This window comes from Lathyrus oleraceus, chromosome 1 (assembly GCF_024323335.1).
Source record: "Lathyrus oleraceus cultivar Zhongwan6 chromosome 1, CAAS_Psat_ZW6_1.0, whole genome shotgun sequence".
Lineage (NCBI taxonomy): Eukaryota > Viridiplantae > Streptophyta > Magnoliopsida > Fabales > Fabaceae > Lathyrus > Lathyrus oleraceus.
In genome coordinates this window covers 426359697-426385838 of record NC_066579.1, presented here as the reverse complement: position 1 = coordinate 426385838, position 26142 = coordinate 426359697, and positions in this window count along the sequence as shown.

Below are 26142 nucleotides of genomic sequence, written 5' to 3'. Positions count from 1 at the left end.
GAAAGCTTGTATATGTATACATATCAACTCGGTTGATAAAGTCACTTTCGCTCGTCCATTAGAAGTTTCCCATGAGGGAAATAATGAAGTCAAACAAGCTTTGATCAATACCTTGCATCAATAGTTTGAACTATTTCGCATGAAGCATAGTGAAACCATTATCGACATGCAAAATAGGCTCACATATCTTATAGATCGATTAAACGCTCTAGGTAAGCCTATTTCCAATGATATTGCTACTAAGAAAGTTTTGAGGTGTCTTAATAGGGAATGAAAACCCAAGGTCGCCGCAATCAAAGAATCGAATGATCTTAAAACACTTGATCTCACAACTGTATTTGGCAAGCTAGAAGAACATGAGCAAGAACTCACTTGCTTGGAAAAACATGAAAAATAGCATGAGAAAAAGATGAAGAAGGAGAAAGGTAAATACAAGGAGGTAGATAATAAGTCTATTGCTCTAAAGACTTCAAGCTCAAAGTCCTCAAACAATGATCATAGTGATTGTGAAATAAGAGATGACAAGAATTCTGATGATGAAGGTATGGGGTTGTTTGTCAAAAGGTACCAAAGGTATATAAGGAAAAATGGAGTCAAGCACTCCAACAAGAACCTAACCAAATTTAGAAGGCTATCTAACTCCTTAAAGGAATATGAGAATAAGAAAGGTAAACTTAGAAGTTCATGCTACAATTGTGGAGAAGTCGATCATTATAGACCAGATTGTCCTACAATCAAGAAAGACAAAGAGAAAAGCCATCACAAGAAATATAACAAGTCTAGAAGAGCATACGTTGCTTGGAAGAGTGAAAGTGATTCCTTAAGTGATGAAAGATCAAGTTCAAGTGTCGAATTGACCCGGATTTGCCTCATGGCAAACAAAAAGAAGAATATAAATGTAAGTCTTTCTAAGCTTAAATGTATTAATGAATTATCTTATTCTTAATTACAAAAATATTTTTAAAATCTACATAGAGAAGTCATAGACGCTTTTAAAAAGTTAGCTTCACACGAAAGAATCTATTCACACTTAGAAGCTAAAGTTTTACAATTCGAAAAAAAGATGGAAGCTCTTAAGATCTATGATAGATATTCAAAAGGACAACAATGAGGATGTAAAACCTTCATGGTTTGGTTGTGAATCTTGTCACAATTGGTAAAAAGAGATAAATACTCTTCAAGCTAAATTGGACAAAGAATTACTACTAAATATTAAATTTTCTATTGATGCATCAAAGTATAAAAGGTCTTTGAACCCTTCATATAAAAAGCATAAATATGTTCAAAAGAACTCAAATAGCAAAAGTACATCTCATCACAACTTATTTTTTCACTATTGTTGCAAGAAAGGATATACTATTGAAAGCTGCAAGTTTGGGAGACTTTTTGTTCCTAAAGGAGTTTCTAAATGGTTGGCCAAATGCAACCTTGATTTCGCTCACTCTCAAGGGCCCAATGAAAATTGGGTACCTGTTTCTCTTGTTTGATTATATAGGTTGAATGTCTTGACTCTACGGAGAAAATGTGATTTCTCGATAGTGGATGCTCAAGACATATGATGGGTGACATATATCTATTCATTGAATTTGTGCCAAAGAAAAAGGGGTTTGTTACCTATAGAGACAACAACATGGGAGCAATACTTGGAAAATGTAGTGTAGATAATCCCTCATCTACTACTATCTTCGATGTTGTGTTAGTTGATGGTCTTAAACATAACCTCCTTATCCTTAGCCAACTATGTGACAATGGCTTTAAGTTACTTTTACAAATACTTATTGCTTGTTTGAACATAATGAAAAGAAGGATTGTATGTTTAAAGGCTTGAGGGTTAATAACACATATATGCTTAACTTAGATGACATATCCTTGGTAGGAACTAAGTATCTAGTGATCATGAGTGAAGACTCTTGGTTATGGCATAGACGCCTAGCTCATGTCAACTTTGATTTACTTAACAAAGTGACTTCAAAATATTTAGTAATCGGTCTACCAAAAATAAAGTTTTCAAAAGACCATCTATGCAATGCATGCCAAATGGGAAATTGGTGCCTGTTTTGGACTATTAAGGTAGAGATTCTTGTGAGATTCCTTGTGTGCAGGCGCATGCTTTGTGTGTGCAGAGATTCTACCAGGCGCATGCATTGTATTATCTTGTCTCTACATGGATTCTTTTCATTGCATTGTCTCGTTTGTGCAGATGAATTGCATGATCAATGCATTCAACGTTTTCCCTATTTAAATGCATGTGAATAACATATCAATGCATTCACCTTCAGTACCCATATATATATATCAAAAGAAATACTAAAGTTAGATTTCAAAAAATGTCTTCCTTACAACATTACATGATCAGGGCCCATATCGAATGTGAAATATTTGAGCATCAATTTTTCGGTTTTTGTTTTTGCAACACAGAGGTAACCCATAGTCAACAGAGACATATTTCAGGCTAGGGGCACTGTTTGAGAGCAGGCGTTCCAAATGGAGTTCAATGTTGCAATCTAGGCAGTTGTTCAATGATGCTTCAATGAAATTCATTAGACATGAAGCTGGCAAAGTAAACACATACGTGGTCACGATGTTTGACCGTACTAAAGGTTGGTATAGTGTTGCCGAGTCCATGAATCACAATGAGGGCATGCCGATGGGACAGTACAGAGTGGAACTAGATAAAGGTTGGTGCGACTGCGAAAAGTTCCAAGCCTTTCGTACGCCCTGCTCTCATGTCATTGCGGCATGTTCAAAGGTTCGAAGGGATCCATCCTACTTATTATCCGACGTTTACAAAGTCACCAACCTATCAAATGTTTACAAAATTAGTTTTTCCATAGTGGAAAAAGAGAATTACTGGCCAAAATATCAAGGGGACATCGTCTGGAACAACGAAGTTGTGCGAAGGAAGAAAAAGGGTCGTCCAAACAGCACCCATATTCGAACCGAAATGGATACGGCGAACAAAATGGTTAGATTATGTAGTTCATGCCGTCAGCCAGGGCACAATCGTACTAACTGTCCTAGTGTTGGAACGAGCACAACCAGATAAATTCACATGTACCTCTGTTGCAACATATGAAAAACTAAATTTATTTTATATTATAAGTTTGTGAAGAAATACCATTACATAAACAACAACACAAACAACTAAAACAATTAAAATATAATAACTAAGCGATTACAACCATCAAAACAATTTTGAACATATAATGCATCATCCTATATACGTCTCTGTCAGTCTTAATATTCACCCATTCACGCACTTCTCCATTTTGGTTGAACGTGGACACAAGCCATTGGATTCTTCTAATCCTTTCACCATCTTCAATATCTCCATCTAACCAACTGTTCAACGTCCGATTAAGACGTTCAAACAAATCTATATTCCAAAGTCAAATATTTATCGGAGACGCAACAGCGGAAAAGATTAAATCAATATTTCGCTTATGAATGTATTCAGACATGGTTAAAACTCAAAAACTTGAAGGAGAGTGAAGTTGAATGAAAGAAAATGTGATTGTAGGGTAAAAGTTATGTGAAAAATATTGCATGCAGGGCGAGGTATTTATAGAAGGAGTAAGAAAATGCATGCGCCAAAGGGCTAGGCACCACACATGTGAACACATGTAAGCGACAGAAGCATTGGCGTCAGCTGAGAGAACTAATAGATTTAATAAAATAAAATGTTTTTTCAATAAATTTTAAGATTTTAATTTTCTAATACATTTTCTTTCTTATGTTAATATTACACATTTATCCATATATATATTTCTACCAATAAAACACTGCGTCGAAAAGTGTGTTTTGCGAGCATAGTTTTTAAAACTTGTGCGTCAAAAAGTGTGTGTTGCGAGCATAGTTTTTAAAACTTAAAATGAAGTGTTAGAGCATGATTATCGATTGAAAATTACTAGTATTGTGTTATGGGCCAAGAAAAAAGATGAGCCTAAAATTGGATTAATATTAGGTGACTTTAGATATCGGTAAGTTTGATGATTTTCACTCTATCTCAATCTAAATCAATATTTCTTTCTTAATAAATAACTTATTTTAATTATGCATTTATCTCCTAAATGCACTAAGGTCACAGTCATTACAACAGTAAAGTAAAGTCATTGAATCCTCTGTCGCTTAAAATTAGTCATGACATATCCAAAGGGAATGTGATGTTGCCTAATAAGCTCAAGGATTTTGTGTTGTGCAAATGAAGTCATTTTAGAAGTCTCTATCAACAAATTTATGCGGTTAGAATAGTTATATTTTGGCAAGGAACATTATTTCATGTCATATTTGGGAAGCATTCTCCATAGATTCCAACATATGTTTTGGGATCCTCTTCTATCGATGCTTGTGATCCGTGGTTGATTGAGATGGAAGCTATATTGAGATGGAAGCAGGGACTTAGGTGTATGTGAAGATACAACCTTATCGTCAAACTTTGTTAGTTAAGGCCAAGTACGACAAGCTTTTCAAGAGCTACTATGGTCCATTCTCAATTTAAGGCCTCATATTGGGCATGTTTCTACTGAGATGGATGAATTACCACGTGATGTAGTTTACAACCATCCATTAGTTTTTCCTTTGGCGATTCTAGCCATTAGAGAGGAAATTATTTATGGACAACCTCTAGTGCCTGCCTTGGTTCAATGGAAGAGGCTCTCACTACATCACACATCATGAGACCGTTGGCACAGGGTGCATGCACTCTACAACTTTGAAGACAATGTGGGTTTTGATAGGAAAGGCAACATTATGAGTTAGAATAAGTGTCACGACACGAAAAATGACCACGGGCGTTCACACGTCCGAGATGATAACAAAGTCACCGTTAAATTTTATTTATTCTAAAAGGAAAGAGGAAATATTGATAAAACCCTTAAAGAAAATAAAAAATCCCGTTGCAATCAAATTCGTGTTCGGGAGTCGATTATGCAAGGAGAGGTATTAGCACCTCTCACATTTGTTGTACTCAACGGAACCGTTTAGTTAGACTTGTGAATAAAATGTTAATTTCGTTATTTATTTTCTTCTAGTTATGGAAATGTTGAAGAAAAAGAAAAGACCACAAAGAGTTTTTATTTAGGGTGCTTAACAAGATTGCGAGTCTTGCTCCTACGAATCCTCAGGTGTGATGAGAAATTCAAAGCTACACGGTTCTGGGAAAGACAAGAATAATTTTTTGGGGTTTTGTGTTATAGTGCTTGACGAGATGTTGAATCTCGCTCCTACATATCCTCAGGTGCAATGAGGAACTCAAATCTACGTAGTTCTTGGTAACAAACCACATATTTGTTGGTTTATTTTAGTGAGCGAATATTTAGGATGTATTCTAGCGGTTAAACATTTGCTTGTCTGCTCGCGCGGGGGTGATTTAAGCGTTTGTTTGTATCGTGGTAGAATGGATACAATATTTTATGTTTGTGAAAATGTTTTAACATCGTGTAGGGGCGATAAAAGATAAGTTTAAGGTTGCGTATATTTTTGTGTGGATGATGAATGCTTGGGCGGTCAAGCTATACGACTCGTACCCAAACAATTGGGAAAAGAGTGGTATACACCAAACCGTTTATTTTTCACTCAATTAATTATGAAAGGGTTAGATATGATTAAGTTTTTTGAATGGAAGATGTAAGACCCCAATTTTGACCCTAAGATCCCTCATGTAATTTCATCATAAGTATTAGCATTGGGATCATACCTTGGCATCCTCCTTACCCCTCTTTCATTGGGTTTGTTCTAGGAGAGATCACCAAACACTTTGTGATTGTATCATACTTGTATTTTATCATTTCACTAACCAAAATATCAAAAATATGTCTTTGCATTTGCCTAACTCTTTTGTAGGAAGGGCATGATCTCCATCGATCTATCAAGTTCACATCTAGGGTTTAAGACCCTCATGAACAAAGAGCACAACCAAGAATTGATCCAAGAATGGTTATGAGCATCATATATGAGTTCCAATGTTCTCTACATGTTATATTGATCAATTTTTCTTCAAGAGTTTGAGGGTGATTTGCCTTGGAAACCCTAGTTTGACTGGGTATCTTGAGTAACTTCTCCAATAAGTTATCTCATCAATTGATCAAATTTCTCAAGTGACACTTAAAAATTCATCATATTACGCATATATGATCTACTATGAGCCTAGAAAGTCAAGAGAATTGGAAGTTAGCAAGTTGGTTGATGGTGGTTGGCCACATGAATTCATCTAATCAAAACTGGGTCTCCCTAGACCCTGTCTCCTACACTTTTCACTATATGAAAATGATTCCAATAGAAAACTTACTCTAAATAACATTACAAACAACTTTCATGTTGATACCTAGATCTATATTTGCTTGGAAAATTATTTTCTATGTTGAAACATTATAGGTCATTTTGTCTAAGCCCTAATTTGAAAGTCAATTTTCCAAGGCCATAACTTGCTCAATGTTTATGAGATGAAAGATTTCTAAGTTTCAAAATCAAATACAATGTGTCTACTTCAACTTCTATGTTTGGAGTGGGAGCTAATTCAACTTTTTTGAGCATGTGATATGAGGTTACATTATAGGTCACTTTTGACCTATACCATTGATCAAGTGATTTTTCCAAACTTCAAAAATGCATAACTCTATCATTTCAAATCCAAATAACATGAAATTTGTGACCATTTTTATGGTCTTTGAGAGAGCTACAACCTTTATGAAGACACTTTTCTCATTTAAAGCTCATATAAAAAGTTAAGCAAGGTGGAATATTGAGACATATGGCTTGACACTTAGAAAAATTTTGATATGTCAAAAATTTTCAAACTTCCACCTCAAATTTCTTCATGATACAAACTCCAAATGGAAAAGTGTTGAACATGAAAATTATTCCTCTTAATCTCACCTTTCCAAAGAGCTCAAATTCATCCATTTTGGACAAGGAATGCATAGGTTGCGCATGGCATGAACATGGTGTCATTAGTTGGCAAGAATCAAACTTCAAATCTTCACACACACTTGCCTTGCAATCCAAGTTGAATTCAGACTATCTCACACTCATTTGTGGACTTTGGGCAATGATTTTATGGGCCTATGCGTGCCCATGCACCCATGCATCATCAATGACCAAATTTGAAAAGTGAATTCAAGTGTGCAAAAAGCAATGGATTCAGCTATAAATAGAGCCTCATATGCTCAGCATTTCAGACACATTCGCGCCAACTTTGATCCCCCTAACTCTAACCCTCATATTGCAAAGGATAAACCTGAGAAATTCACTTGAATTTGAGTTTGAATTTCCACTGTTTTGAAATTCAAATCTCCAGGAATCCACAGTCTTTTGAGCATTTAATCCTTCTTCTGCAAGCATTTGGAGTGAGATCAAGCACGAGCAAGAGCAAGATCAGTTGAACCCAGACCTCCATTGAAGGTATTTTCCAGAAATTTTGATCTCTTCAATTGTCTCTAATTCTCGCTCAATTCTGTTGATTCTTTGGTTGTCTGAAGTCCTACCAATGTAGACAAGAAGATTGAGTTGCTTAGAGGCCAAATCGAAGCAACTTAATTCATGTCCCTCAAATTTCAATTCCATGTATCTCTCAATATACTTGGAGTTAGAGTGAATTGAGGCCAGATTCGAACTCAGTGCCATTTTTAATTTGAGATCATGTCCTTGTTTTTAATTTTGGTGATAGTTGAAGGTGGACCAGTCCGGTGAGGTCCACCGGAGAAGAAGACCGGAGCTACAGCTCCGGCGATGTGTTGACATCTCTCACAACCATAGGATCCATCTAATTTGTTTTAATCCTGAGCGTTCTTTCTGATTACCAAGGTTATGGCGCGCTGACTAGAGTCCATCGTGGATAACGCGTTTGTGACCACTTGATCTGCCACCTCAATTAATAAGGGAGATCAAGTGGTCCACGTTTTTTCTGATATTTTAATTTTCATTTTAATTGCACTATTTTCAATAATTCATATTAAATTCAATATTGATCCAAGAAATATAGGACTTTCACCAAAAAATTTGAAATATTTTTCTCTTTCATATTCTAAATTAAAATTATTTTTTAGATCATTATTAATATTTTTCATAAATTAATTGATTTTGCATTTGTTTTTAATTGTTTAAAAATACTTTTAAATGTCCAAAAATCATGAAATTTTTTCTCCAAGTTCCTTTGACCTTGTTTGACCTATGATAAATCTCATGGCTATTTCTTTGATGCTTTGATGAGATTTTAGGAATTGGACAAACCATATTTAATTTAAATGCACTATTTTAGTATTTTAATTTGAATAAATGCCAAATAAATTTGTTGACCAATTGTGATAACTTGTTTATGTTTGACTCTTGTTGTTGGGCCTTGATCAAGGTTGATTTGACTTTGTCAAATTAATATCATTGGATTTGGGGATTGATGGAATGTACATTCCATCTCCCAAAATGAATGGATGATATTAATTTGGTAAAAATCCCCCTTTAACCAATTTGTGTTTTGATCCATTCTCCTCTCACTTCATCTTATTCCCTTTCTTCATTCATTCATTCCATTTGGCCTATGATATCTCATAATCCTAAGGCTAGTTGATTGAAAAATTGACATGAGTATGGATGAGATTAGGCCACACCTTTTGCATATTCTTTTTGTGTATGGTATGTTTCATGAGCATAGTCCATTATACTATGTCTCTAACATGCATTAACACTAAAATTTTATTGCCCGACCTCAAATAGTTGTGACTTCTACATAAGTCCAATTACGATTGCTTAACATAGCGCTAAATTTGTGACATAAAAGGGATAAGCATTCTAGTTAGTGAGATTGTAAGTCTCCCCTCTTTCATGGTATTGTGTGGAAACTTGGCCTTTTTTCCTTCCTTTGGAAGATGTCTTGGTTCAAGGATCCATGTTTGTGATAAGTGGGTTGAGTGTTCTCCAAAGAATGACTTCAATTAAAAAGCAAAAGCAAAACAATACTAACTTCTAACCAATTAACTACTAACTTTTAATTTCAAATCCTTTACTTTAATGCCATTTAATTTTTGTTTCTATTCACTTGTCATTGTTCATATCATTCTAATTGTTTATGTTCATGCAATTTCACTTTGTTCATTTGGACCATATTGTGTGATATATTTTGTTTGTGTATACTATGCTTGTTTGTGTGGTTTTTGACCATTAATGTACATAATAACAACAAAAACCCTAAAAGACTTTTGTGTGGATTGTTGGCTTGATCTTGGACAAATGAACTTAGAATCTAGGCAACCTTCCTATGCTAAAGGACTTGGCCAATGCCAACTTGTTGAGAAACCAAGTGCTTGCAATCTGAAACTTCATTTGATACATCATTCAAGATCCTTTTGAGTTCATCTGCAACATGATCATTGTGAAGCTGTTATTTTGAACCCGTGACTTGTGGAATTCATTTGTTACATGGGCTACTTTGAAGAAGATCATGGAATGGATAAGCTTGGATGCGGCCATCTTTATTTGATGCCTTGTACTTCAAGATAATATAATTGTGCATTTGTGTGTTGCTTGATTCTAAAAGTCCAAGGGAATTCTGGGTTTCTATTGACATTCTTGTCTTTTGGGTTGCTACCCATTTGGTCAGATCTTTTCAACTCTAAGCTTTTATTTTGTACATAGGGTAGTCTCTTCATCTTCTCCCCATTTCTTTAATTTCAAAATCTCTCCCTCCATTTTTTAAAATCTTCTTTGTGTGAACTACTTTTGTTCTAAACTTTGACCACTTTGCAAAAAAAAGATAGAAACTTTGGCCTTATGCCATTGCATTTTCAAACTTCTTTTCTTAAAATCAAGCTTGTAAATAAATTTAACTATACTTGACCCAAACTTTCAAAAAAGCCAAAAAGAACTAACTCATTCAAACCATTTGTAGGCCTTCGTGCCTTTCAAACTTAAATTTTATTAAAAGCAATGTCTCCACTTTGAAATTTGTATCACGAACTACAAAGTTTTGATCCCTCATTTTTATGTTGGTACGTAGGTGTAACACGGTGGGAGAACTGACTTTAGTTAAATGTTGCGGATAGCAAGAGTCGCCACCGACTTTTATTTTATCCAAAAGGAAAGGACATAAAAGAACAGGAAAGACCTTAAAAAGATTTTGAGTTCGGGGGGTAGGTTATACAAAGGGAAGGTATTAGCACCCTTTATATCCATGGTTATCCATGGGCTCTTAGTTACTTAGCTCACTTTGTTTGTTTGCAAGAGTGTAGTGTGTGATTAGAAAAATTTCTTTAAGTACTTTGTAATGACCCTCGTATGGGTGTATACAAAGCCTAGTTTAGAAATTGTGAGGTGTAAAAGTAATTTTGAAAAGTGTGAGCAAGTAACTATGAGATACCTACCCTAGATTAAGTCTTTCGTGTTCTCGTATATTCTTTCAATGGTAAGACTGTCCCTATTATTAAGGAATAGGTAGTCATTACCTTGGATGTGTTTAAGGGACGGGCGTAGGGTCATCGTATGGTCAATGAAGGCAACATAAGGGGTGTCTTTAGCAACTCGTAGGGACTATCATCATATTTACCGAAGGGACAAGATCATTATATCGTAGGCAACCTCGTAGGGACTTGATCTTTTAAGTTTATAGGGACTTGATGATTTTTCTGTTTGAAGGGACTTTGCTTAAGACACCCCTATTTTCGAGGGACTTGACCATTTAAAGAAGGCAACCAAGAGGAATACCCTAGGAAGTACAGATGGCGATCAAAGATCGACTTACGTGTGTGAGTGTTATTTTTCAGATATTTGTCTTGAATTTAATTTTCTAAGTTCAATTATTTACAGTTAGTTTTTTGCACTCCCTAAATTACTAACCACGCAATAAATATTTACAAAAATAAAAGCAAGAAAAATAAATTCCTAAACTATTACATGGCTATAGGACAGATACATAATAATCAGGCGAGAAAGAATAAATTTACAACCTATACATTTGTTCCTAATATTATAAATAAAACAAAATTAAAATAAGGAAAATAATGAAGCAAAAATAGAATAGATAAAAGCAAATAATAATAAAATAATAAATAAACAATGGTAATAAAGCAATAATAAAATAACAATAATAATAAAGTGATAATAAAAAGGTTAGAATTTTAAAAGAAATTATTTTAAGTTAAACAAGTTAGGTTTTTTTAGAAGTTATTAGAAAAATATGGGTTTAAAATAAATTAGTAATAATAAAAGAATTTAAAATACAATAATGTACAAATTATAAAATAAAAGAGTTATATGAAAAATATTAAGTTAGTTATTTACAAAATAAATAAAGATTATAGAAAATATCAAATTATTAGATTAATAGGTTTATTATTATTATTCAATTAGAAAAATGGTCAATTAGATTTTATTTACAAAATATATAAGGATTTATTATTATAAGTAAGTAATAAAAAAAAAGTTATTAAAATAGTTAGTATTTATTATTTATTTACAAAAAATATAAAGGTTATAGAAAAATATTAAATAATTAATTTAGTAGGTTTTCACGCCCTACATTACTAAACCACACAGTTAGTATAGGATCAATGGCAGGATTTTAAATGGCAGAAAAATAAATGGCAGAAAATCAATGGCAGAAAATAAAACCCTAATTATTACAACGCTTTGGTGCAGTTACATAATAAAGATGGCGAAAAGTAAAACTGAAAATATTACAAGTTAAAACTTAAAATATTACAAGGGCGAAGCAGTTACAGTGTATGAATAACATAAATATGAGCGAAAATAGGAAATAATAATAAGGTTTGTTAAGGTTTAAGAAAAGGTTTATGGTTTAGAGGAAACATAAATATGAGCGAAAATAGGAAATAATAATAAGGTTTGTTAAGGTTTAAGAAAAGGTTTATGGTTTAGAGGAAACAACACGGTTAAAGTTTTAGGTTTGAAATTTAGAGTTTGTGGCGAAATTGTCAGGGTTTAGGAAAAATCAGGGTAGTTAGTTATGAAAAAAAATGTGCAGATCTAAATATATGTATATATATAAAAAAATGAATTAAAAAAAACAACGGCGTTGCTAACGCAAAATTGCGATCATCGCAACTGGATCGGATAACACAAATGTCACGCCTCATGCACGTATATGTGAAAACGGCGTATTGACACGATCCGATCCGAAAACATAATCAAATATATCAACAAAATAGATAAAGTATATATCATATATAAACTATTACCAAACTGTGTGTACGATAGTATAGATCAGCCACTCTCAGTTTCTCTTTTTTGTTCTGTCTTTCCGGCCTCCCTCTATCAGTCATGCTAGTAAATATATATAGGAACAAATTAGGTTAATGATAATGTGCCTAAGTTTATTTTGAAACCCAATATTAAATTAAAAACTGAATAAAGTTAAATAATTAAAATAGTTAAAATTAAAATAAAAACTAATTAACCTATTTATTTATTCTAGACCCAATATTAAATTAAAACTGAATAAAGTTAAATAATTAAAATAGTTAAAATTAAAATAAAAACTAATTAACCTATTTATTTATTCTAGACCCAATATAAAAATAAATAGACTCAAAAAAATAAAAGTCGGGCACCAAAATGCTCGAAAAAATAAAATGAACACGTCAAAATAATCCGCGCGAAATAAATGACTCGGAAAAATACAGCGTTTGGTCGGATTTTGAAATAAAAATTATGACCGTTTAAACTGCTCAGACTGATCAACATATGACCAAAAATAGTCGTAAAAATATTTTTAGCATGTCAAATTAAACCACGTGAACCGCAGATTAATGTTACCGACATTTGCAAACTTAAACTTGACATTTTTTCGTTGACTAATTTTAGGCACAGTTAAAAAGTTAATTTGACCAGTCTGTTTGTAAATTCCGAGAAATTATTCCGGCTAATATTAAGACAGAAAAAAATGTTATGCTATGAAGATGATGCAAATGAATGTGAAACAAAAAATTGGTTAGAGTTAAAAATAGAGGGCAAATTTTGGGGTGCAACAGCTGCCCCTGTTCAATTTTCTGAAACCTGAGGGGTTAGATTGGCCTGTGTGCCATTCGTGACTTGGAAGGTTGAAGGGGATTGAACACAAAAGCCTAAAAATTTGCACTCGCCGGTGCGTAAAGTAACACTGATGACTAGTTGTATATGCTTAAGTGGGCTTGAAGATGCCACTTGGAAGAACTGGAGATGGGCTTATAGATGCCATCCATAATATCAGGAGGTGATAATATGTTGATGTTGATACTGGATATCAGTACTAGGTCTTCGTATAGGCCGTCTCTGAATCGTATCTAAGAACATACTTTCAATTTAAGTGTCAGAACCAAATCTTCGTGGCGATTTCTTTCTGAATTAAGTATCAGCACTAGACCTTCGTATAGATCGTCTCTGAACTGTTTTGAATTGTTGAATAGACCAGTAGAAATAAATCTTCGTGATGATTATCTCTTCTGGAAATATCCTGGATTAGGGAATAGATCTTCGTATAGACCGTTTGCCAACTATCCAAGAACGAAAGAATATCAGGATTAAATCTTCTGAAAATATCCTGGACTAGGGAATAGATCTTCGTATAGACCATTTGCCTACTATCCAAGAACAAAAGAATATCAGGATGAAATCTCCTGAAAATATCATGGACTAGGGAATATATCTTCGTATAGATCGTTTGCCTACTATCCAAGGACACCTTGAGTAATGATTAAGTATCAGCACTAGATCTTCGTATAGATCGTTTCTGACCTGTTGTGAATTGTTGATAGTATTTTATCTGTATATAACCATCCGGCAAGGAAAAGGTTAGTTTATGCAATATGTATGCATGCATGGCATGGTGCATCTAAGTAAATGTATTATGCACTTATGGATATGCCATGGTATGATGTAAATGATGTATGTATGAATCATGCGGCCTGAAGCGTCCGGATATCTTTGTATAACAACTGCTGGCTAGGGAAAATAAATCCCGATTCGTTGCTGAAGAATATGGGGAACTCGTTCCCGTCTTGTTTGATAGTATAGTATTTGTCACTTCCCGTATTCGTTCGTCGTACTTCTATTGAAGGAATAAGTTCCTGAGTATTTCGACTGAGGATAAAAGAGATGGACATAAATTCAAGGGGAGACGTAATTCGAAGTATCTATAAAGATAGATTTGCTCTACTGGGGATTTGTAGTGGGGATGAACCGGCGAAGCTTCGTTGAACTACTACCCTTGTTCGTCCTTAGTAAATACTATTACTGCATTTTATGCATTTCTGGTAGACATCAATCGTATTCAAAAGCATACATACATTCAAACACAACCAATGGACGTTTTTGCTTATGCAAATAAAGTAAAAGTAAATCTGGATTCAAAGATGAAATTTTATTTATATCACAAAGTGACCTATACATAGGCAAGTTTGTACAAGGAGACAGAAATCCTAGTAAGAGGAATTCGTCGTAGATTTTTTATAAAACAAAGAAAATAGCTATGTGAAAAATGATCCTATTGAGTTTCAATTCTACTATTGCCATTATCTTCAAATATCTCATCTTCTGCTGTTGAGACAGAAACGATTGGATTGATCTTTATCTGTTTGAACTTGATTTAGGTAGCACCATCAGTTGAAGTTACATGAGTGATCCAAACGAGACATAGTCATACGCTTTAATCCCTAACTTTTGCCTGTATTGCCCTTTCAGGTTTTCAATCCACCGGGATACCCTTTTTTGCCCAAGCCGCCTTTTCAGGTTTTCGACTTGCCGGGTGTACACATTTTTTTTTATATATATCCCTAATTTTTGCCCGAACCCTTTTGGTTTGTCGGGATGCCCTTATTTTTGCCTAGGCCAGTCAACCTAGCGGGTCTCTTTTTATGCGTAGTATTTTTTAACTATGTTTGCGTTTACAGGCTGTGGAAAGTCTTCACCATCCATAGTAGTAAGCATCATGGCACCTCCTGAGAATACTCTTTTGACCACAAATGGTCCTTCATATGTAGGAGTCCACTTGCCCCTAGGATCACCCTGTGGTAGTATGATACGCTTGATTACCAGGTCACCAGCCTGATATACCTTTGGCTTAATCTTCTTATTGAAAGCTTTGATCATCCGTTTTTGGTACATCTGACCATGACAAACAGCTGCCAACCTCTTCTCATCAATCAAATTTATCTGGTCGAGTCGAGTCTGAATCCATTCATCCTCGTCTAAACCTGCCTCTTTCAGGATTCTTAGAGAGGGAATCTGAACTTCCACTGGTAACACGACTTCCATTCCGTAGACCAAAGAGAAAGGAGTTGCCCCTGTCAAAGTGCGCCCTGAAGTGCGATAACCATGAAGAGCAAAGGGTAACATCTCATGCCAGTCTTTGTATGTTACTGTCATCTTTTGTATGATCTTCTTAATATTCTTATTAGCAGCCTCCACGGCGCCATTCATCTTTGGCCGGTACGGAGAAGAGTTATGGTGTTTTATTTTGAACTGCGTGCAGAGTTCAGCAATCATCTTGTTGTTCTTCCGGAGAGAGCAGGTTTCTCAGATGTATATTTGATAAGATCCATCTTAGAAATCAATAAAGTGGTATGATTCAACATATACTGTCTTAGTCGGCGAGCAACCTAAGCCAAAGCATAGCAAGCTTTCTCGAGCTGGGAGTATCTTGTTTCACAGTCGGTACCTTTTGCTAAGGTAGTATATTGCATGCTCTTTTCGACCAGACTCGTCATGTTGCCCCAACACACACCCTATTGAATTTTCTAACACGGTCAAATACATGATTAGAGGTCTTCCTTCAACTGGTGGCATCAGATTTATAGGTTCTTGGAGATACTTCTTGATTTTGTCAAAAGCTTCTTGTCATTCATCATTCCATATCATCTCTTGATTTTTCCAGCGAAAACCTCTACATAGTCACGTAACATCCGACTCAATCTTTCTTTGACACTGTTTTCCAAGCCTGTTCCTATTTTGACTTCTTTCTTGTCTACTTCAGTACCCAGATTTACAACCTCAATTGATTCCTCATGCGGCTGTGTAACTTTCTCTTCTTGTTGTAATAACCTAGCAAGCTCTACAGGTACTTCACAATCTTCATCCTTTCCATCTTCAGCTTGATAGATCGGATTCTCGAAATTATAATTGGCAATAGTAGAACTGTTATCAACAGGACCCAGAGTGGATGAGGATCTGCATTTTAGTGATGTGGGTGTGTGTAAGAACACATAGCTGATGAAAATAAAATAAAAGAAAAACAAAGAGCCCAATATTTACGAAAACGAAACGTCCATTGATTTTTATTGAATGAAGTATGCAAATGAAATGACATCCCGAAACAAGCATACCATTGTGCCCCGGGTAAGGCACAAGGCTTAAAAATAACAACGCAGTAATAGTATTTACTCCTGACTAAAGGAGATAGGAATAACGTCTTCAGTCTTCCAATTGTTGAGCCCATCACCCACAGTAGGAAAAATCCAGTTATCCAGATTGTAGTCTTCATTATAGTCACCCACAACATTGATTTGATCTTTCATGTTCCCTTGATTGGTGATACGAACAGCACGAGCACGACGAACAGCCTTCTGGGACTCTGCAGTGAAACCCAGACCAAACCTGTCAGACTTGTAAGGAATGTCGGGAAGCTGACCCCAAATAGTACAACCACCTTCTTCAACCACAGCTCTAACATCTTTGAGGGAAGCCATTGTAGGAGGTACTCTGGTAACCACATGAACTCTTTTAACCACAGGAGGAGCTTCAGTAGCGGGAACGACCCAAGGAACTACTTCAAATGTCTGGCAAGGAGTCTCAACATATTCACTTTCCACTTCAACATACTTAAATGTATTCACATGACTGACCATATATTCTTCCTCTCCATAAACAGTTACGATCTTTCCCTTCATTGGATATCTCAACTTCTGATGTAGAGTGGAGGTCACAACACCTGCCCCGTGGATCCAGGGGTGCCCAAGCAAACAAGAGTACGCAGGACGAATATCCATTACATAGAAGGTAGAATCGAAGACTTGAGAGCCTACTTTGATCGGGAGATCTATTTCTCCATGCACCACTCTTTTTGAACCATCAAAGGCTCTCACCACTATATTACTTGATCTTAACACAACATCTTCAGGACTGAGCTTGTTCAGAACCTCTTTGGGAAGTACATTCAATGAAGAGCCATTGTCTATCAACACATGAGACAAGGTAGTGCCCCTACATTCAATGGAGATATGTAAAGCTCTGTTATGGTTTCTTTTGGCAGGAGTCAAGTCAGCATCAGAAAAACCTAACCCATTATCATAAGTCAGATGTGCAACACAATTTTCAAATTGATCCACAGAAATTTCATTTGGTACATGAGCAGTCCTTAAGAATTTGATCAAGGCTTTAGCATGAGCCTCAGAACACAGCAACAAAGACAACATGGAAATTTTGGAGGGAGTATGCCCCAACTGGTCAACAATATCATAATCACTCTTACGAATGATCTTCAGCACTTCTTCCATCTGTTTAGAGAGATTTTCAGCAGTCGGTGCTTCAGCTTGCACAGGTTCAACCTCAGGACCTTTGCCTCGAGCACCAGTACTTGGCTCAGAAGTGGAGGTAGTAGTTGGAAGAACTGTATTTTTTGAGGTAGCTGGAGGAGAGAAAATTCTTCCACTTCTGGTGATCTTACTAGATCCAGCAATATTATCAACATCAAGGTTATCATCAGTAACAGGTGTATCAGTCAAAGGTTCCTGCTTAACACCATGGATATAAACATCAGAACCGTAATTCCAGGGTATAGCTTTATCAGAAGTATAAGGAATAGGGCCAGGAGTGGTAATAATCATGGGAGGCACTCTAACTTCAGCAACAGTCTTCACCAGGCCTTCAGCAGTAATTTTGGTAGGACCCTTGGAAGTGATCTTGACAGTTTGTTCAAGAGCCATTTCTGCTGAAATAAACAGCGAGAAGATAAGATACCTGTTCATAAGAAACCTGTGATGCAATAATATGGTATGTAGATGCTTATGCAATGTTTTCAAGGACCGTAGGATTTAAATTTGTTTAAACCACCAAAAAGTAAACTTTTATTAGTAATAAACTTGTTTGCCCCTTGGGCTTACACTAAAAATGAAATGAATACAAAAAATGGGGTTTTAAGTCTCCCATGGACGTTTCCTCTTTGTGTTGAGGTATGAGTTGAGATTCCGCTCCTCGTGAAGTTGTTTTGTTAGCTCCAGGATTCTTTCCTGACTTGCCTTGTAATGAGTTCAAAAGTATCTTTTTGCTCCTTCAACTGGATCCAGGACCTCTGTAACTCTTCCATGTCAGTGGGCATGTCTGGATGAAGAATGATGTAAGAAGTATCTCCTTCAGCAACAGGCTCCATGGTAACTGGCAGGATAGCAGGATATGGCATCATAAGAGTCTGAGCACGAGATCGTACCCATCTAAGATATGGTTCCATAGGAATAGTGTACTTGGGTTCCAGAGTCTTGCTGTCAACCTTGTTCACTTTACCCCATGCTCGTATGAACCTTTGACGGTAACCTTGAAGATCGTTGTCGTAGTCGAACACAATACCCTGAATAAGCATGTCATGAGGACCATCAGTCCGAGCGTAACCAAACTGACGTAGAGCTAAAGAAGGGTTGTAGGTAATGCCCCCTCTTATGCCAAGGAGTGGCACATTAGGGAACTCCCCACAACGGTCAATGATGGTAACATTCTCCATAGATCTAGAGCACCAATGAATATCTGAATGAGAAAGTGACATAATCCTCTTGGACCACCTGAACCCTTGTTCATTCTTCATCACTGATCGAGGAAGGTGAGAAATAAACCACCTAGATAATAGAGGTATGCAACACATCAGAGTTCCTCGTGCCTTCGTAGTACGGGTATGAAGAGAGTGTAAGATGTCTCCAAGTAATGTAGGCACTAGATTGCGGGTCAGAAATATGTTGATGGCGTGTACGTCTATGAACTGGTCTGGATTGGGGAACAATACTAAGCCATAAATCAATAGGCTAAGATCTCCTCAAAAGCATCATAACTCATAGCCTTCAGGAATACTTGAGCTTTCTCCATCAATACCTTAGCAAGAATACCCTTAACTCCACTCCTTGTTTCTAGGACAATGTCTGATTTCTTTAAATGTAAGGCTGCAACAATGACTTCAGGTTTAGGCTCTTTTTCCAAGCCTGTGAAGGGTTTCTGATCAAGAATAGGTATACCCAGAAGCTTGGAGAACTCTTCCATTGTAGGAACCAGCTGATAGTCGGGAAATGTGAAGCAATGATGTTTAGGGTCAAAGAACTGAAACAGGACACTCATCATGTCTTCATTGAACCCTGAAGTGACTAGATCCAGTAGGTGACCATGCCTCTTGATGAACTGGGAGTTTTCAGAAACTTGAGAGACCAATTCCTTAAGCTTAGGAGGTATTCCTACAAAGTTGATCTGGATAGTATTCCTACGAGCAGAAGCCATGACCTGCAACAAAGAACAAAGATAAATCCTTTGGTCCTTGAAATGGTTAGTGAAAATGCTATGCTTATGATGCATGATGATGCTATGATGTTATGCTCAATCACAAACATGTGGCACACACAAACAAGTCACACAATAGCCCTAGGTTTGAAGGCTTGCATGAGGTTTAAAGGTAAGTACCCTCCCCTGAAGTTTAGTTGATTCATCCTGTCCTACAAAAGTAACCAGGTTCTAAGGGATCTCAAAATCATTGATCCTTCACAAGGGTGGTTGTTCAGTAGGCAACTTACTTGCCATTCAAAACCCTCCAAGTTTAGGATCTCAATGAGTGTAGTATCGAGTATCAACCAACTTCAGTCTTCACCAAAGCCGGTTACCTCACTACTTTCTAAAGGCCAAGATGGGATGACTAGGGTTCTAAAAGTCAGTTAGTGTATTGACAACATATGGCAGCCTCATATTATCCTCAACTTGCTTAAGGAACATAAGCACCAACCAAGAAGTCACACTAACTATGGCCACTAGATCAACCATATCGATATACGCCGTACAGTTTCCTTGGTCTATTGCCATTTACCTAAGGCACACTAGATCCGGGTTAGGGTCTTTCACACATAAAAGCACCCAACAGATAAGTATAAAGCAAACAAGGCAAACAATTTTAAAGTGATCTAATTCCTAAGGGTACCCCTCTTTTATTAAATCCCCAGCAGAGTCGCCAGTTCTGTAACACGATGGGAGAACTGACTTTAGTTAAATGTTGCGGATAGCAAGAGTCGCCACCGGCTTTTATTTTATCCAAAAGGAAAGGACATAAAAGAACAGGAAAGACCTTAAAAAGATTTTGAGTTCGGGGGGTAGGTTATACAAAGGGAAGGTATTAGCACCCTTTATATCCATGGTTATCCATGGGCTCTTAGTTACTTAGCTCACTTTGTTTGTTTGCAAGAGTGTAGTGTGTGATTAGAAAAATTTCTTTAAGTACTTTGTAATGACCCTCGTATGGGTGTATACAAAGCCTAGTTTAGAAATTGTGAGGTGTAAAAGTAATTTTGAAAAGTGTGAGCAAGTAACTATGAGATACCTACCCTAGATTAAGTCTTTCGTGTTCTCGTATATTCTTTCAATGGTAAGACTGTCCCTATTATTAAGGAATAGGTAGTCATTACCTTGGATGTGTTTAAGGGACGGGCGTAGGGTCATCGTATGGTCAATGAAGGCAACATAAGGGGTGTCTTTAGCAACTCGTAGGGACTATCATCATATTTACCGAAGGGACAAGATCATTATATCGTAGGCAACCTCGTAGGGACTTGATCTTTTAAGTTTATAGGGACTTGATGATTTTTCTGTTTGAAGGGACTTTGCTTAAGACACCCCTATTTTCGAGGGACTTGACCATTTAAAGAAGGCAACCAAGAGGAATACCCTAGGAAGTACAGATGGCGATCAAAGATCGACTTACGTGTGTGAGTGTTATTTTTCAGATATTTGTCTTGAATTTAATTTTCTAAGTTCAATTATTTACAGTTAGTTTTTTGCACTCCCTAAATTACTAACCACGCAATAAATATTTACAAAAATAAAAGCAAGAAAAATAAATTCCTAAACTATTACATGGCTATAGGACAGATACATAATAATCAGGCGAGAAAGAATAAATTTACAACCTATACATTTGTTCCTAATATTATAAATAAAACAAAATTAAAATAAGGAAAATAATGAAGCAAAAATAGAATAGATAAAATCAAATAATAATAAAATAATAAATAAACAATGGTAATAAAGCAATAATAAAATAACAATAATAATAAAATGATAATAACAAGGTTAGAATTTTAAAAGAAATTATTTTAAGTTAAACAAGTTAGATTTTTTTAGAAGTTATTAGAAAAATATGAGTTTAAAATAAATTAGTAATAATAAAAGAATTTAAAATACAATAATGTACAAATTATAAAATAAAAGAGTTATATGAAAAATATTAAGTTAGTTATTTACAAAATAAATAAAGATTATAGAAAATATCAAATTATTAAATTAATAGGTTTATTATTATTATTCAATTAGAAAAATGGTCAATTAGATTTTATTTACAAAATATATAAGGATTTATTATTATAAGTAAGTAATAAAAAAAAAGTTATTAAAATAGTTAGTATTTATTATTTATTTACAAAAAATATAAAGGTTATAGAAAAATATTAAATAATTAATTTAGTAGGTTTTCACGCCCTACATTACTAAACCACGCGGTTAGTATAGGATCAATGGCAGGATTTTAAATGGCAGAAAAATAAATGGCAGAAAATCAATGGCAGAAAATAAAACCCTAATTATTACAACGCTTTGGTGCAGTTACATAATAAAGATGGCGAAAAGTAAAACTGAAAATATTACAAGTTAAAACTTAAAATATTACAAGGGCGAACCAGTTACAGTGTATGAATAACATAAATATGAGCGAAAATAGGAAATAATAATAAGGTTTGTTAAGGTTTAAGAAAAGGTTTATGGTTTAGAGGAAACAACACGGTTAAAGTTTTAGGTTTGAAATTTAGAGTTTGTGGCGAAATTGTCAGGGTTTAGGAAAAATCAGGGTAGTTAGTTATGAAAAAAAAAATGTGCAGATCTAAATATATGTATATATATATATATAAAAAAAATGAATTAAAAAAAACAACGGCGTTGCTAGCGCAAAATTGCGATCATCGCAACTGGATCGGATAACACAAATGTCACGCCTCATGCACGTATATGTGAAAACGGCGTATTGACACGATCCGATCCGAAAACATAATCAAATATATCAACAAAATAGATAAAGTATATATCATATATAAACTATTACCAAACTGTGTGTACGATAGTATAGATCAGCCACTCTCAGTTTCTCTTTTTTGTTCTGTCTTTCCGGCCTCCCTCTATCAGTCATGCTAGTAAATATATATAGGAACAAATTAGGTTAATGATAATGGGCCTAAGTTTATTTTGAAACCCAATATTAAATTAAAAACTGAATAAAGTTAAATAATTAAAATAGTTAAAATTAAAATAAAAACTAATTAACCTATTTATTTATTCTAGACCCAATATTAAATTAAAACTGAATATAGTTAAATAATTAAAATAGTTAAAATTAAAATAAAAACTAATTAACCTATTTATTTATTCTAGACCCAATATAAAAATAAATAGACTCAAAAAAAATAAAAGTCGGGCACCAAAATGCTCGAAAAAATAAAATGAACACGTCAAAATAATCAGCGCGAAATAAATGACTCGGAAAAATACAGCGTTTGGTCGGATTTTGAAATAAAAATTATGACTGTTTAAACTGCTCAGACTGATCAACATATGACCAAAAATAGTCGTAAAAATATTTTTAGCATGTCAAATTAAACCACGTGAACCGCAGATTAATGTTACCGACATTTGCAAACTTAAACTTGACATTTTTTCGTTGACTAATTTTAGGCACAGTTAAAAAGTTAATTTGACCAATCTGTTTGTAAATTCCGAGAAATTATTCCGGCTAATATTAAGACAGAAAAAAATGTTATGCTATGAAGATGATGCAAATGAATGTGAAACAAAAAATTGGTTAGAGTTAAAAATAGAGGGCAAATTTTGGGGTGCAACAGTAGGCACAAGACCAAAGGTCTTCTCAAACACAAAAATATAATTAATGAATTCTTTTCTCATCTCCCCATTCTATTTGTTTGTAAACATCACTTTATACCAAGTAAATATGCACATAAAAAGGGCTCTCTAGGAGTACCTAGGACACTTTGGGTGCTAACACCTTCCCTCTGTGTAACCAACCCCCTTACCTGTAATCTCTGACTCTTTATTAGTTTTGATTTGAAAACTTCTTACTATTGGGTTTTGTTCGTACTTTTTCCCTTTTCCCTTGGAAACAATAAAAGCGCGGTGGCGACTCTTGTTACTTGATCTCTAGCTTGTCAATAGCTTGATGATCATGAATTTACCGCTACAGAAGACGAATACTCGAATGATCGAGCTATACGGCTCGTATCCAAGTATTCAGGGAAGAAAGATGTATACACTCAATTATTCCTTTTTCATCTATTTTATTATGAAAATGAGATCGCTCAAGGTTTGATTTTGAAAGAGGTTCAATATGAATCAGGTTAGAAAGTTTTAAGCGGATGACGGTTGCTAGAATAGTCGAGCTATATGGTTCGTATCCAAACACTTTGGGAAAATAATGGTATACCTTTTGTGAGTGCAACTTTCCGTTAGATGTATTTTGTATGATGTCAAAACAAGGATACTTTAGCGTTTATGTATATTGGACGGTATCCTCTGAGTCTTAATGTGCATCTTAGCATTAGGAAGCATAAATAAATTTTGAAATGAGTTAGAAAATGTTTCATGCATTAAAAACAAGTTTTTATGTGAAAAACAATATGCAGGTAGGTCGACACATCAAAGAGAATTTTTCCTATGTGTCGACACATACGAGTTTCATGTCGGCTCATGTACCTCATTTTTAAAGTCTGTAGTTTCTGTTTGATGTGCCGCCTCTATAAATCGACACATGACATATACAAGTCGACACATGACCTATATAGGTGGACACATTCATAGAACAGGTAGACACATAACTTACATAGGTCGATACATGCATTAAAAATCTTGAAAATTTGCATTCATTTTTAAATCTTTTGCATTCCTTTTTGCCTCCAACTTGCATACATATATATACTTCATGCATGCATCATTTCTAGTAAGGTTCTAGAGTAAACCTACACGAATCCGGGATTTCAAAGTGTTCTCATCATCTTCAACCTCATTCTATACATACACACAAACAAACTACATATAATCATTCTTTGTTTGGGTGCCATCTAGAATCGGTTGATAATGTCCAATTTAGGTTTATTGAATTGTAAATTGGGTTGAGATCTTTAAGGGTTTCAAAAAAGAAAATCGAGTTGGGGTTTTCCTTCAAGATCAATTAGGGATTTGAAGGTTTTGGACAGGGTTATGCATTTTGGATCTGATCGAGTGAAGGCTTTGAAGAACGAGAGGTTCTTGCAAAGTAGTAGCGTGAGACAATGGATCATTTTGGTAAATCTTGTGTTACAACAATTCTCGATTTGGATTCGATCGAGTGAATTCTTTGAAGAACAAAAAGTTCTTGCAAAGGAGTAGCGTGAGACAGTGAATCAAATTGGCATTGTTGGTTTATTTGATCAAGGGAAGAGAAAGTGTCAGAATCAACATCAAACTTATGGGTTGTAGGGTTGGATTGCTACATTTCTCTTATATTCTACTTTTGCATAGCAAGGTTAATTTCATTATCTCAATTCTAGTTCGAATTGAGGGCATACACACCAATTGTGAGGTCGATTGGGGAAATTCCTAAACAAATCCTTGTGTACTCTCTCTCTCTCTCTCTATTATTTTTCACTTACAAATTATTGAATTCATCGATTGTTCGATCTATACGTTTGGATAGATTTTTGATAAAGCTTTTGAGAGATATCTTGTTGAGTAGATCAAATTCCTTTAGATTGTGATTAGATTTGAAGATTAACAAAACTATACATAATTCTAAACTAAACTAATTGCACACAAGGTGTTCGATAATTTGTCTCAATCCATTTTTTTGTGTTTTTATCATTGGGAGTAGTCTAGACTCTTAGCATTGCATTCAATTTATTGTGATAGATAGTCTGTTGATCTAATTTTTGTTCATTATTATACCCTGATTACATTTACACATATCCGAGCATTTTGATAGAGGTTCGATTAGACGATTCGATCCAAGTCACTTCCGTTCACCATAAATTTTTAAAATTGTTTTTTGTTCAAAGTTTACTTGTGATCTACTCACCCCCTCTAGATCGAAGTCTATCATCTAACAAGTGGTATCATGAGCTCTGGTTAATTCCGTGCTTCAATATTCACTTATTAGAAAAAGGCTATTGAACCTAAAGGGGTGTACAAAAAAGCACCCATTTTTACCGGTGAAAATTATGGCTATTGGAAAGCTTGTATATGTATACATATCAACTCGGTTGATAAAGTCACTTTCGCTCGCCCATTAGAAGTTGTCCATGAGGGAAATAATGAAGTCAAACAAGCTTTGATAAATACCTTGCGTCAATAGTTTGAACTAATTCGCATGAAGCATAGTGAAACCATTGTGAACACTCTAGGTAAGCCTATTTCCAATGATATTACTACTAAGAAAGTTTTGAGGTGTCTTAATAGGGGATGAAAACCCAAGGTCGTCGCAATCAAAGAAGTGAATGATATTAAAATACTTGATCTCACAACCTTATCTGGCAAGTGTAATACCCCAAAATTTACCCTTCATTTTTCTTGGAAACATGGGATTGTGTTTCACATTGCATTAGCATCATACTAGATCATACTCATTGCATACTGCATCAGTGACTTGGGAAATCAGGGTTTGATTGATCACTCCTTACCAGAAGGAGCCCACACAAAGCAAAATTGAGAATTGGACTTCATTCTACAAATATACAAGTCTCAAGGGTCTCAAGGTGGTCCAGGTATCTTATGTTGGTCTACAGTTCATCAGTGGAATATTTAGAGCTCTCAGAGTGTGCATCTGCATTTAATCAGAAATTGGGGTTTCATGGCTATCCACAACAGGCAAGGTTTGGTTGGAAGTAGAAGGGCTCATTCATGTCA